This window comes from Theropithecus gelada, chromosome 1, assembly GCF_003255815.1.
Source record: "Theropithecus gelada isolate Dixy chromosome 1, Tgel_1.0, whole genome shotgun sequence".
NCBI classification, from domain to species: domain Eukaryota; kingdom Metazoa; phylum Chordata; class Mammalia; order Primates; family Cercopithecidae; genus Theropithecus; species Theropithecus gelada.
In genome coordinates, this window is record NC_037668.1 from 194,248,969 (window position 1) to 194,261,118 (window position 12,150).

Consider the following 12,150-nt stretch of genomic DNA (forward strand, 5'->3'; position numbering starts at 1 on the left):
ATGTGATGGAAGAAAATACTTACAAATCATATATCTGATAAGTTGTTAATATCTAGACGACACAAACACAAGCAACAACAACAACAGCAGCAAATTTTTTAAAAGGGCAAAGGACTTGAAATTTCTCCAAAGAAGATATACAAATGGCCAACAGCATGTGAGAAGGTGTTCAACATCACTAATCACTAAAGAAATGCAAATTTTAAAAAAACAGATAGCATCTCACACCCATTAGTATGGCAAAACAAGCAAACAAACAAAAAAGAAAACAGAAAACAAGTATTGAGGATGTGGAAAAACTGGAACCCTGTGAACTATTGGTAGGAATATAAAACAGTGCAGTCACTGTGGAAAACAGTATGGAAGTTCCTCAAAATGTAAAAGGAGAATTACCACATGATCTGGCAAACCCACCACTGGGTATATATTCAAAATAATTTAAAGCAGACTCTTGAATAGATATTCGCATACCCATGTTCACTGCAGCACTATTCACAATAGCCAAGAGTTGGAAGCAACCCAAATGTCCATGGATGGATGAATGGATAAACAACGTGGTGTGTACGTGCTGTGGAATATTATTCTGCTTGAAAAAGAGAGAAATCCTGTCACATGATACAATATGGATAAACCTTGAGAACATTATGCTAAGTGACATAAACCAGTCAGAGAAAAGATAAATACTGAATGATTCCACTTATATGAGGTATCTAAAGTAGTCAAATGATAGAAGCAGAAAGTAGAATTGTAGTTGCCAAGGGCTCGGGGACCAGGAATGAGGAGCTGTTTTTCAATAGGTATAGATTTCAGTATTGTAAGATGAGGAAGTTCTAGACATCTATTGCACAACAATGTGAATGTAGTTAACACCACTGAACTGTACACTTAGAAATGGTTAAGATGGTAAATTGGGTTTTGTTTTGTTTGAGATGGAGTCTCAATCTGTTGCCCAGGCTGGAGTGCAGTGGTGCAATCTTGGCTCACCGAAACCTCCACCTCCTGGGTTCAAGAGATTCTTGTGCTTCAGCCTCCCAAGTAGCTGAGATTACAGGGGTGTACCACCACACCCAGCTAATTTTTTGTATTGTTTTGCTAGAGATGGGGTTTCACCGTGTTGGCCAGTGTGGTCTCGAACTCGTGGCCTCAAGTGATCATCTCTCCTCTGCCTCCCAAAGTGCTGGGATTACAGGTGTGTACCACTGTGCCTGGCTTAAGATGGTAAATTGTTTGTGATGTTTTTTTACCACACTTTTAAAAATAATACTTTTTTAAAATGCCAAAATCTTTCCTGCCTAACAGCGTTCACTCTTGCTGTCCTTTCTGCCTGGGACACTCTTGCTTTTTGCATGATTGGTTTCTTTTCATACTTCTACTTTCAGTGTAAATGTTACTTCCTCAGAGATATCTCCCTTCACAATCCTATTCCTTTAAGTAGGTCCCCCATGAGTCTCAGTCTCAACAGCTTGTTTGTTCTTTTTAAAAGACTTATCACAATTTGTAATTAGATAATTTATATATTTTTGTCTGTCTTTCCTACTAGAATATAAAGTCTATTAGGACAGCAACTATGTCTGTATTTTATTCTTTATTATTCTTCTTCTTATTTTATTATTATTATTATTATTATTATTATTGAAATAGGCTGTCACTCTATCAGCCAGGCTGGAGTGCAGTGGTGTGGTCTCAGTTCACTTGTAACCTTGACCTCCCAGGCTCCGGTGATCCTTCTACCGCAGCCTGCTGAGTAGCCAGGACTACAGACGCTTGCCACCATGCCTGGCTGATTTTTGTGGTTTTAGGGTTTTTTTTTTTTTTTTTTTTGAAAGATGGGGTTTCACCATGTTGCCCACGCTGGTCTCGAACTCTTGGGCTCAAGCAATCTGCCCACCTCAGCCTCTCAAAGCGCTAGGATTATAGGCGTGAGCCATCGTGACTGGCCTATGTCTGAATTTTAAACCACACACCTACCTTAGTAATGGATACACAACAGATAACTAATATATTTTTCTTTCTGAATGAAAAAATGAGTCTATGTAAACTGGGAAGAATAACTTCTACCTCATGGAGTTACTGTGACAGTCACGTGCGGTTGCACGTATAGCTCAGGGCCTGCCTCCTGGTAAAAACTCAACCATGTTTTTCATGGAAGGATATGTTGATTGTACCAGATGATTTTTGATTGTCAGTCCAACTCCAAGCTTCTCAATGGTACAAGGGTACTGGGCAAGGCAGGGCTATACGCAGACTAGCAAGCAGAACACCTGCATTCTGGTCAGGAAGTGCAACCCTGCCAACAAGTGAGATCTTTCACGCCTGGGCCCTACAGGTGAGGAAGTCATTGTTCTTTGCTCAGAACCTCCCAGTATTCTCAAAGTTGTCCACACCTTGTGGAAAAGGATGAAATATTTAAAGTAGGAGTTCCAAACCTAGGGAGGCTTGAGGAACCATGGAGAGAACTCAGAAGGTCTGTGAACTTGGATGGGGAACAAATGACATCTTTATTTCCATTGACCTCTAAAAGAAAGTCAGCGTTTCTTTTATTATAAATGTTGCCCTCCTCAAAAAATCAAAACCCTCAGTAGTACTAGCTGTACCTGTGATTTTGTTACCAAATCACTAAGATTGTCCTACATTACAATCATAACTGTCTTGAAATCGTTTATGCTCATTATTAATTCAAAATTATGACAAAAGTTAGGCCTGCCATTAGATTTTGTTATTTAATAAGTTAAAAAGCATAGATATTAATATTTCACAAATTTTACCTTTAAAATGTGTGATAACATTATTTCAATATCACAGGGTTACTCTGTAATTCTGTGTATTTTATTTTGATATATCTGGAACCATTCTAAGTGGTCCATTAACTTCACCAGATTGCCAAAAGGGTTCTTGGTACATTTATGTGTTCATTATGCACAGAGCTTGTTATGAGAAAAACTTGGGACTATAAGTCCCGCCACCCTGCTCCCCATTCAAATTAGGAGGGTGCTGAAAGAACAAAGAATGACTCAGACGTCCAGCTCGACAAGTAGATGAGTTTATTAAGACTTACATGCAGGGCACTCCTGGACGGCCGCAGGAGAGCTCTAGAGGTTTGCAACCACCACCTGTCTTTAAGCTCCTTCTAAGCTAATTTTCTGGCTCTTTGCCTACTGCATTTGAGCAATGAAACTTTTTCTTGGTAGGTTCTCAGGGACACCTGCTTCTTGGCTGGGCACCATAGCCGTAGCTCACCACCCAGGCTTCAGGGTTCAGACAGTAGACATACACCTTTAAATAACCTGAGGACCTGGCTGGGCATGGTGTAATCCTAACACTTTGGGAGGCTGAGGCAGGCAGATCACTTGAGATCAGGAGTTTGAGACCAGCCAGGCCAACATAGTGAAACCCCATCTCTACTTAAAATACAAAAATTAGCTGGGTGTGATAGTTCATGTCTGTAGTCCCAGCTACTTGAGAGACTGAGGCAACAGAATCACTTGAACCTGGAAGGCAGAGGTTGCAGTGAGCCAAGATCATGCCACTGCACTCCAGCCTGGGCAACAGAACAAGACTCCATCTCAAAACAACAACAACAAAATATCTGAGGACCCATCACATTACACAATTCCTCTCACACAACAGAGGTTCCATGAATGATTCTTCATGATCATAAGACATTATATTCTCATACTTTGGGTTCTACTTTGACTCTGTAATCATGTAAAGAATAAATTAGAAAGGCCAGTTTGGTTCTTAGGGATAATTTGACTATGTTTTTTTTTTTTTAATTTTGTTAGCAAAAGACTTATTGTTTCACTTCAATTTTTCATCATGTGAAGAAAATCTGAAATGTATCTATTTAAGGTATTTTGCTGACACCATTCCATTCCTTCTAAACAACTGCTTATATACCACTTATGACTATAGCACCTCAGGCAAGGAACTCTAATGGAGCCCTTGTGATTTGTGATGTCGTTTTAATTCAGTGAAGTATAACTATGACTCCGAGACCAACTTTTCATGGATTTTGTTTTAATGTTTCAAATGAATGTCAGCAGAGGATGTAGAATCTCCTTGCTTATAAAAGAGTAAAAATTGAAAACATAAAAACATTCTTAACTCTAATAAAGGAAAACTGCAATGCCAAATACTCAAACTAATGCTGAATTATTTTATACTCAATATTTTATATTCAGTATTTAATACTGAAGAAATATCCAAACTTATTAGGCATGCTAAAAGACAGAGTCGTACGATCAAAAGTCAAGAAAAAATAGACAACAGAAAGTAACCTATAGGTAATCCGTGTATTAGATTAGCAAACAAGGACTGACTGAAATGTTCAAGAAAATAGACGAAAAGATATAGAAATTCACCAGAGAATTATAATCTATTTTTCAATGTAAATCATGGAACCAAAAAATTTACAATAACTAAAATTAAGAGAAGCCAGGAAAATCAAGGGCATATGGCAACAGCAACCACAGAGCAGATGGGGAAATGTCGCTATGCACATGGATGCTGACGCTGACTCAGCTGCACCTCTGGAGCCCTGTGTCAGGCCGGAACCCTGAAATCTAATGCAGACTCAAAAAACTTGTGCACCCATTTTAAAAAATAAAACTTCAAAAATGTAAACTCTGACATTTATATTCAAGAGTATCCTCCTAGTACTACATTGCAGTTAATAGGTACCAAAACATAAAGTTCTCTGTCAGGAGCAATTCTTCAAGAAGCACATGCCTGTAGTCCCAGCTGCTCAGGAGGCTGAGATGGGAGGATGCCTTGAGCCCAGGGGTCCGAGGCTACAGTGAGCCATGATCACGCCACTGCACTCCAACCTAGGTGATGGAGTAAGATCCAGTCTCCCCGTGCCCCCCCACCCAAAATTGTCAAAATGATTCTAAACTCAAGTACATTTTTAAAATTTTCTATCATGACATTTAAAAAATAGTTGGACAACTAGCTGTTGCTCTATTTATAAAGGATTAGGGAAAAAATGATGGCACAGCAATTGCCAAAAAGCTTTCTTTAAAATTACTGCATAAGGGTGGCTGATACAGTTTGGCTCTGTGTCCCTTCCAAATCCCATGTTGAAATGTAATTCCCAGTGCTGGGGGAGGGACCTCGTGGGAGGTGACTGGATCTTAAGAGCAGATTTTCCCCTTGGTGTTCTCATGGCAGTGGGTTCTCACAGGATCCAATGGTTTAAAAGTGTGTGGCACTCCCCACTTCATTCTTTTCCTCCTGAAGACATGCTTGCTTTCCCTTTGCCCTTCTGCCATGATTGTAAATTTCCTGAGACCTTCCAGCCATGCTTTCTGTACAGCCTGTGGAACCATGAGCCAATTAAACCTCTTTTCTTTATAAATTACTCAGTCTCAGGTAGTTCTTTATAGCAATGTGAGAACAGACTAACACAGTGGCTATCCCTGGGGCTGCGGCCAGATTTTCTACAGTTGATTTTATAATCCATATTTCAGACTTGGACCTGCCTAACATTAAAGCATACATTATAACCAACATTATGAATTCAGAGTCACAGAAAAGATGCTAGGGAGTTTTTTGGTTAAATAATTCCCTTTAAAAGCGGGGAGGGGTTGGTCTTACACAAAATAACAACAAACCCAGAGCCAGAAGGAAAACTGCTTTATTATTATTATTATTATTATTATTACTATTATTATTATTTCTTTTTTCTTTCTTTTCACATGTTTGTGGCAGGAAAACAAGGCGGCTCAGCTCATGGCAGTCCTGATGATGATCCCTGAGGGCTGATCTTGGCCTCCAGCCTTGGCTGAGGAGAAAAGGGGTGGCTTATTATTAATGATCAAAAACAGACACGTGATCTACCTCAGCATAGGGAAACTTGGATAGGTGACTTGGCAAACCATGGATGATATTTAGAAAGCTATTGTCTGGTTAACTTTTAAAAATAATCATTTTGCTTATTTATACTTTATGAGTAAAATACAAAGAGAAACTGTCTCCTGGAAATCAATCATGAAATTAAAATGCAACTTCAAGTGTATTGATGAGATAGAATAATTGCATGAAACTCCAAGAGATACTTAAAGACAATGATATTGACTGGTAAGGTTGAAAATAATCAAACATCCTCTCCTTTCATTTCATTTCTCCATTTTATTTTTGTCACAAATTTTTCATTGCTCATATTCTTATTTCCCCTTCTATTGTCTTAAAATCAATATCAACAGGCCAAACTCTTGCTAACCAATCTATAATAATAAACAGCCCAGAAAAGAGAAGCAAATCTATAAAAATGAGGAAATTAAATATTCTCTTTTCTATAAGGCAACCAAAAGAGTATACAAATATTATTTTACTAAGAGCTTATGATGTTCTTGGAAGACAAAAAGGAGGCAGAGATTATTTCCCCTGTTTTGCTGCCTAGGAAATGAAGCCAGTATTGAAAAGGTGACTTGGTAAAGGTCATTAAGCAAGCAAAGCACTTCTGAGATTCCCATGCCCTGGGAAAGCTGAAGCAAAGCGCTTCTGAGATTCCCATGCCCTGGGAAAGCTGAAACACTCTCTTGCTTTCACTTTCCTTGTTTTCTTTTTTTCTCTTGTCTTTTCCTCTCATTCAAAAGAAAACTTTAAAAAATTAGAATCAATTCAACAATATTTAGTGTGTGTTTGTTGTACACAAAGTATCATGCAGGAGAAAGTATCATGCAGGACAGTCCTTGATTTAAAGGAGTAGTTAAAAATCACTATTCTAGCCTGAATCCTCACAGCTGCTCAGCCACTCACTTGTTTACCATTTGCCATGCATATTTATCTGCTAAGATAACTGTTCCAAAACTCCTTTTTCTTAAAGCTCCCGACTTCAACACTGCTCCTTTGACTCTTGACTTTGCTGGCCTTTCTTTTTTTTTTTTTTTTTTAGATGAAGTCTTGCTCCGTCTCTCAGGCTGGAGTGCAACGGTGCAATCTCAGCTTACTGCAACCTCTGCCTGCCGGGTTCAAGCGATTCTCCTGCCTCAGCCTCCTAAGTAGCTTACAGGCACCTGCCACCATGTAGGATTATAGGCGCCTGCCACCATGCCCAGCTAATTTTGTATTTTTAGTAGAGCTGGGGTTTTGCCATGTTGGCCAGGCTGATCTGGAACTCCTGACTTCAGTTGATACACACTCCTCAGCCTCCCAAAGTGCTAGGATTACAGGCATGAGCCACCACGCCCGGCCACGTTTATCATTTCTTTCTGGTGAGAGCATTCAAAATCCTCTCTTCTAGCTTTTTTGAAATATACAATATTGTTAACCATCGTCACCCTACTGTGACTAGAACACCAGAACTACTTCTAACAGTCGCTTTGTACTTTTTGACCAATTGCTTCCTATGCCCCCATTCCCTTTCCCCTCCACAGCCTCTGGTAACAACTATTCTATTCTCTACTTCTGTGAGATAAACTTTTTTAGATTCCATACATGATTGAAATCATGTTTGTCTTTCTGTGTCTTGCTTATTCCACTTAGCATAGTGTCCTCCAGGTTCATCCATGTTGCCACCATTCCACTACTGGGTATCTATCCAAATGAAATGAAATCAGTATGTGGAAGAGACATCTGTGCTCCCATGTTTATTGCAGCATTATTCACAACAGCGTATAGAAGTAGCCTAAGTGTCCATTGACAGATGAATGGATAAAGAAAATGTGGTGCTTATATACAAAGAAATACTACTCGGCCTGTGAGGAGAAGAGCTCCAGTTCCTTCAGAACCCTCCTGAGGGGGCACCATGGCAGCTTCAGGAGGACCTGGGGCACCATCCCAGGGAAGAAACAGCTTCTGTCTGTGGGCACAGCTGCTGAGGAGGAAACTTTGGTGTGGATTCTCTGGGGCATTTTTCCTACCTCATCCATACATGTTGCTGTAATGACATGATTTCATGAATTTTTAAGGCTGAAGAGCATTCCATTGTGTATATATATTGCATTTGCTTTATCCCTTCCTCTCTTCATGGACAGAATCTTGCCTCAAGAATATGAGAATGTTGTGGAGTCCTGATAAGTAAGCGACAATAAAGAAGGGGCCTCAGGTGGGGAAGGGCCCCAGGTGGAGAACAATGAACAACTGTTCTGAGAGATGACCTCTGCATGCAGCCCCCTCTAGCACAACCCTATAAAACTTCCCTCCAGCCCCTGGCTTTTTGCAGGCAGCCCCTTCTCTGCTGTGCTGCCTGTTGCAATCTTGCAATGTATTTTCATATTTTCTGTAATAAATCTGCCTTTCTTTACCTACAACTATCTTGGTAAATTCCTTTACCACCTGCAACACCAGCCCGGCCCAAGATAGTCACATCTGTGATGTTTTGGTGGCCCGTACAGGGACTGTTCAGGGACCTCTTCCCCTACTCTCTCCCTTTCCTGTCCTCCAACTCCAACCTCTTGGTGACAGCATCCAAGCACAGAGACAGCTGAAGGTCCCCAGCCGGGGCCACTCCTCAGCAGACCAGAAGGTCCCTGTGAAAAGATGTCTGACCACCACTGCCTGATTAGGTGAGAGTTCAGAGTTTGCTTTCCTTTCCTGTCTTCCAGCAGACGAACTCTAGCATCCCTCTGGCAATTGATCACAACTGGCCAGGCCCACACCTTGGTGTAGCCTGAAGGCCAGAGGGTGAACAACTTTGACTGCCTTGCCCAGAAGGGAGGAAGACCCTCTCCTATCCTTTCTGGTTAAAAGTCCCCAATCCCTTTGTGTGGCACAATTGGCACACAGGTTTTGGGGAACTCAGACGCCCTCTTTCTCACTCTAAATTCTCCCATGAAGACAGCCAGACATCCTGCTCTGGATGCTCCCAAATCAGGTGATCTCAAGCGGCTTCAGAGCAGTGAGTGTCCCCATTCCTGTCCCTTCTCCAGGGCTGGCAGCACTCTGTCTCTCTCTTTACCCTTTTTCCTCATACCTGGGCTGATCACCCAACTTAAGGCGCCAGCACTGAAAGGTCCATTCTAATGGGGGTGGAACGCCCCTTTAGAAAGTGCACTTGTATCCCTTTGTGATGTGAGCAGAACCCTTTTCCTCAGCAGGATGCCCCTAAAGAAAGTGTGGTTCATGTTCCCAGCAGACATTACCCCCCAGCAGCTCATCATTTTCTAGTCCCAACATGGGACAAACCCCATCTATTTCTTCAGACTCACCTCTGGGCTACATCCTAAAACATTAAGACAAATTTAACTCTCAGATTCTCAAAAAGAAACATCTAATTTTTTTTTTTTCAGTTTCATCTTTTTAATAAGCTCTGTGAAGGACATCCTAAGCAGTATATAAGACAAACAACATTTTTTTCTTCTGGTATTAAAAAAAAAGACATTTGCAAACATTTTAAAGCAACTCTTCTATATAGTCAGTTTGGTGATCTGAATTAAAGAAAATCCCTAGATAATCATGTTCTTGATGCAGATTTCTTACAGGTACATTTGGAAATTGCTTCCTATCCACAATAAATACTGTGTACAGGTTTTTAAAATGTCCCTGGATACACATTAATTTTCAAAAACCAGTCTGGTCAAATGCCAGGACCAGTTATTGCTAGATCCAATAATCCAGAGAGCTCAAACTAAAAAACTGGTAAAAAGAAAAATACTCAGACCCTGCAAATGTTTTATAATTTGGCTTCAAATGGGAGGAAAAAATTTAAACAAAGATGGAGCTGTCTAAAAGGTCTTTAACTAGCTACCTTGGGAGCTCAATTTAAAAACAAGAGGTTGATATACTATAAAATAAAATGTTTCCATGCAGCTCCAAAAACCTTTATAAATACAGCCTTTTGGAAGGATGATCCTGGATCAGAAGAGCTATTCCTTGTGTATATTATGTGCACATGTATCATTTCAGTTGTCATAACTGCCTCTGTAATTCCTTCTGAGTAGCGTTCATAACCACCCTGGTTTCTGACATTATAGTGTCTGGACTGTCCATATCCATATCTATATCCTCCAGGTCAACTGGCACACCTGCCACTCCCATAGTCCTGGTTCCCACCACTTCTAGAGTAGCTGCGACCATGCCCATGGGTCCCAAAAGCACCTCCTCTGGTTCCCCAGCAGACTTGCCTGCATGATCCACGCGGATCTGGTGACCATACAGGGACTCTCCGTTCATGGCTCTCATGGCATCTGAGGCATGCTCTGGGTTGGTGATGGTGACGAAACCAAAACCCTGGACCGCTGAGTTTCCTTGACAACCACCACAGAGATAGGCCCGAAGGTGCTGAAGTGGCCTTCCAGCACCTGCTCATCAGTGTTAAAGTTGAACCCTTCTTCAGTGGACATGGCAGCGAGTTCAAGTCTTGGAAATTAAAACTTAAAAAAGTCAAACAGACAGTGAGCTCAGAGGTGCAGAGAAAACAGGGCACATCTAATTTTCTTGTGTAATACATTAATAGCATGGCCCCTATGCAGGAAATTCTCAAATTAGCCTCCTCAGTCTTTTATAACTGAGAGCAGAATAAAAAGGACAGAGCTAAGGGGAAAGAAAAACACAGAAAACACAAGGACAAAAGGCAGGCTCAACTGCTGGCTGCTTTATGAGCCCCCAGCCCTGTCTAGGTTGCCCTCAGAATATCCTCCAGGTAACTGCCATCAGTGCAGAAGGCCAGGCCACTGAAAGGCAAACTGTCCCAATGGGACAAATGGGGAAAAGCCTTACACAGTTTGCCCCCTCAGCCACAAGCTTGGCCATGGAAATGGGACTGCTCGAAGGGCCCCCAGGACAGAATCCCATCCTACACCCCCGATGGCCCTCTGCTGGGGTGGGGGTCTCCGCTCCAGCTGGCTTCCAAATCAAACATCATTACCAACAAAACAAAGCCAAGGGCAACTCCGCAGGCAGCAAATAAAATTATAAATTTCCCTTTTGAGTTCAAAAGCTGTCTGTCATGCAGGCGCCTCCTCTACCCCTTTCTGGAAATAACCTTTTGCTTACATGGTAAAAACCTAGAAAATTACTATCTGGATGTTAACAGCCTTTTAGATTGGGTCACTACTGGAACTGGGTAGATGGATAAAAGAGAAAGGTTAAATTGAAAGAAGGATGCAAAATAACAACATGGCTAGTCTTAGAAAATTATCTTGAGCAGTTAAAATCCTTTGCAAGCTTGAAAACGCTTTAAACTCCTGGAGAAAACGGCAGTCACCTTGTGCTGTAGATCAGTGGCTAAAGCTTTGCCCTATCACAATGTGTTCAAGTCTTGTCTTTCAAAGTGAGTCCTTTGTGGTTTAATACTTGTGGTATTTTTGCCCTTTATTGATTCTTTTCCCCTCCATGAACAGCTTCTGATTTCCTGTCTTGAAATTTTCTTTTCTCTGAATTACCTTTGGGGCAATTCTAGATCTTGTAAATCACTGACCATCTCTTTGGAGACAGCTCATGTGTCTGTGTTGAAGTCTTCTTCTTGGTTAAGGCTTACTAATATCATGTTATAAATTACCTTTAGTAAAATATTCAAAAGCTAGAAATACTAGCCATTTGTCCTGACTGAAATCTGGCAATAAAAGATTTTTAAAAGATTGTTCTTTTAAAAGCTCTGTAGTTAGAAATCAACTTAAAGCTTATATTTGGTCTGCATGTATACAGATATTGGTTTTAGAGAGAAAGCCCCTGCTTTCTCTCTAAAAACTTCTCAGTTGATGGAGTTTTGTCTTAATTCTCCATTTCTGTCTGTGTATTTATATGTGATTATATAAAAGAGTTCTAATTGGCTTAAAGAAAAATAAGCACTTAAACATATTGTCAGAAAAATAAAACTTTAATGCCTTTTAGGTCACGTGACATATCTTTTAAAAAGACAGTTTAACTTTGGGAGGCCGAGACGGGTGGATCACGAGGTCAGGAGATCGAGACCATCCTGGCTAACACGGTAAAACCCCATTTCTACTAAAAAAAATACAAAAAACTAGCTGGGCGAGGTGGTGGGCACCTGTAGTCCCAGCTACTCGGGAGGCTGAGGCAGGAGAATGGCGTAACCCCATTTCTACTAAAAAAAATACAAAAAACTAGCTGGGCGAGGTGGTGGGCACCTGTAGTCCCAGCTACTCGGGAGGCTGAGGCAGGAGAATGGCGTAAACCCGGGAGGCAGAGCTTGCAGTCAGCTGAGATCCGGCCACTGCACTCCAGCCTGGGCGACAGAGTGAGACTCCG

The 12,150-nt window shown here is 41.1% G+C and overlaps 1 non-coding gene and 1 pseudogene across 1 annotated transcript; both read right to left on the bottom strand.

The window, feature by feature from the left end:
* Nucleotides 1–5,694: 5,694 nt before the first annotated feature.
* Nucleotides 5,695–5,803, bottom strand: LOC112616262. Its single transcript, XR_003117604.1, has one exon.
* A 3,921-nt stretch (nt 5,804–9,724) lies between these two features.
* LOC112633587 lies at nt 9,725–10,297 on the bottom strand (annotated as a pseudogene).
* Between the last annotated feature and the right edge of the window lie 1,853 nt (nt 10,298–12,150).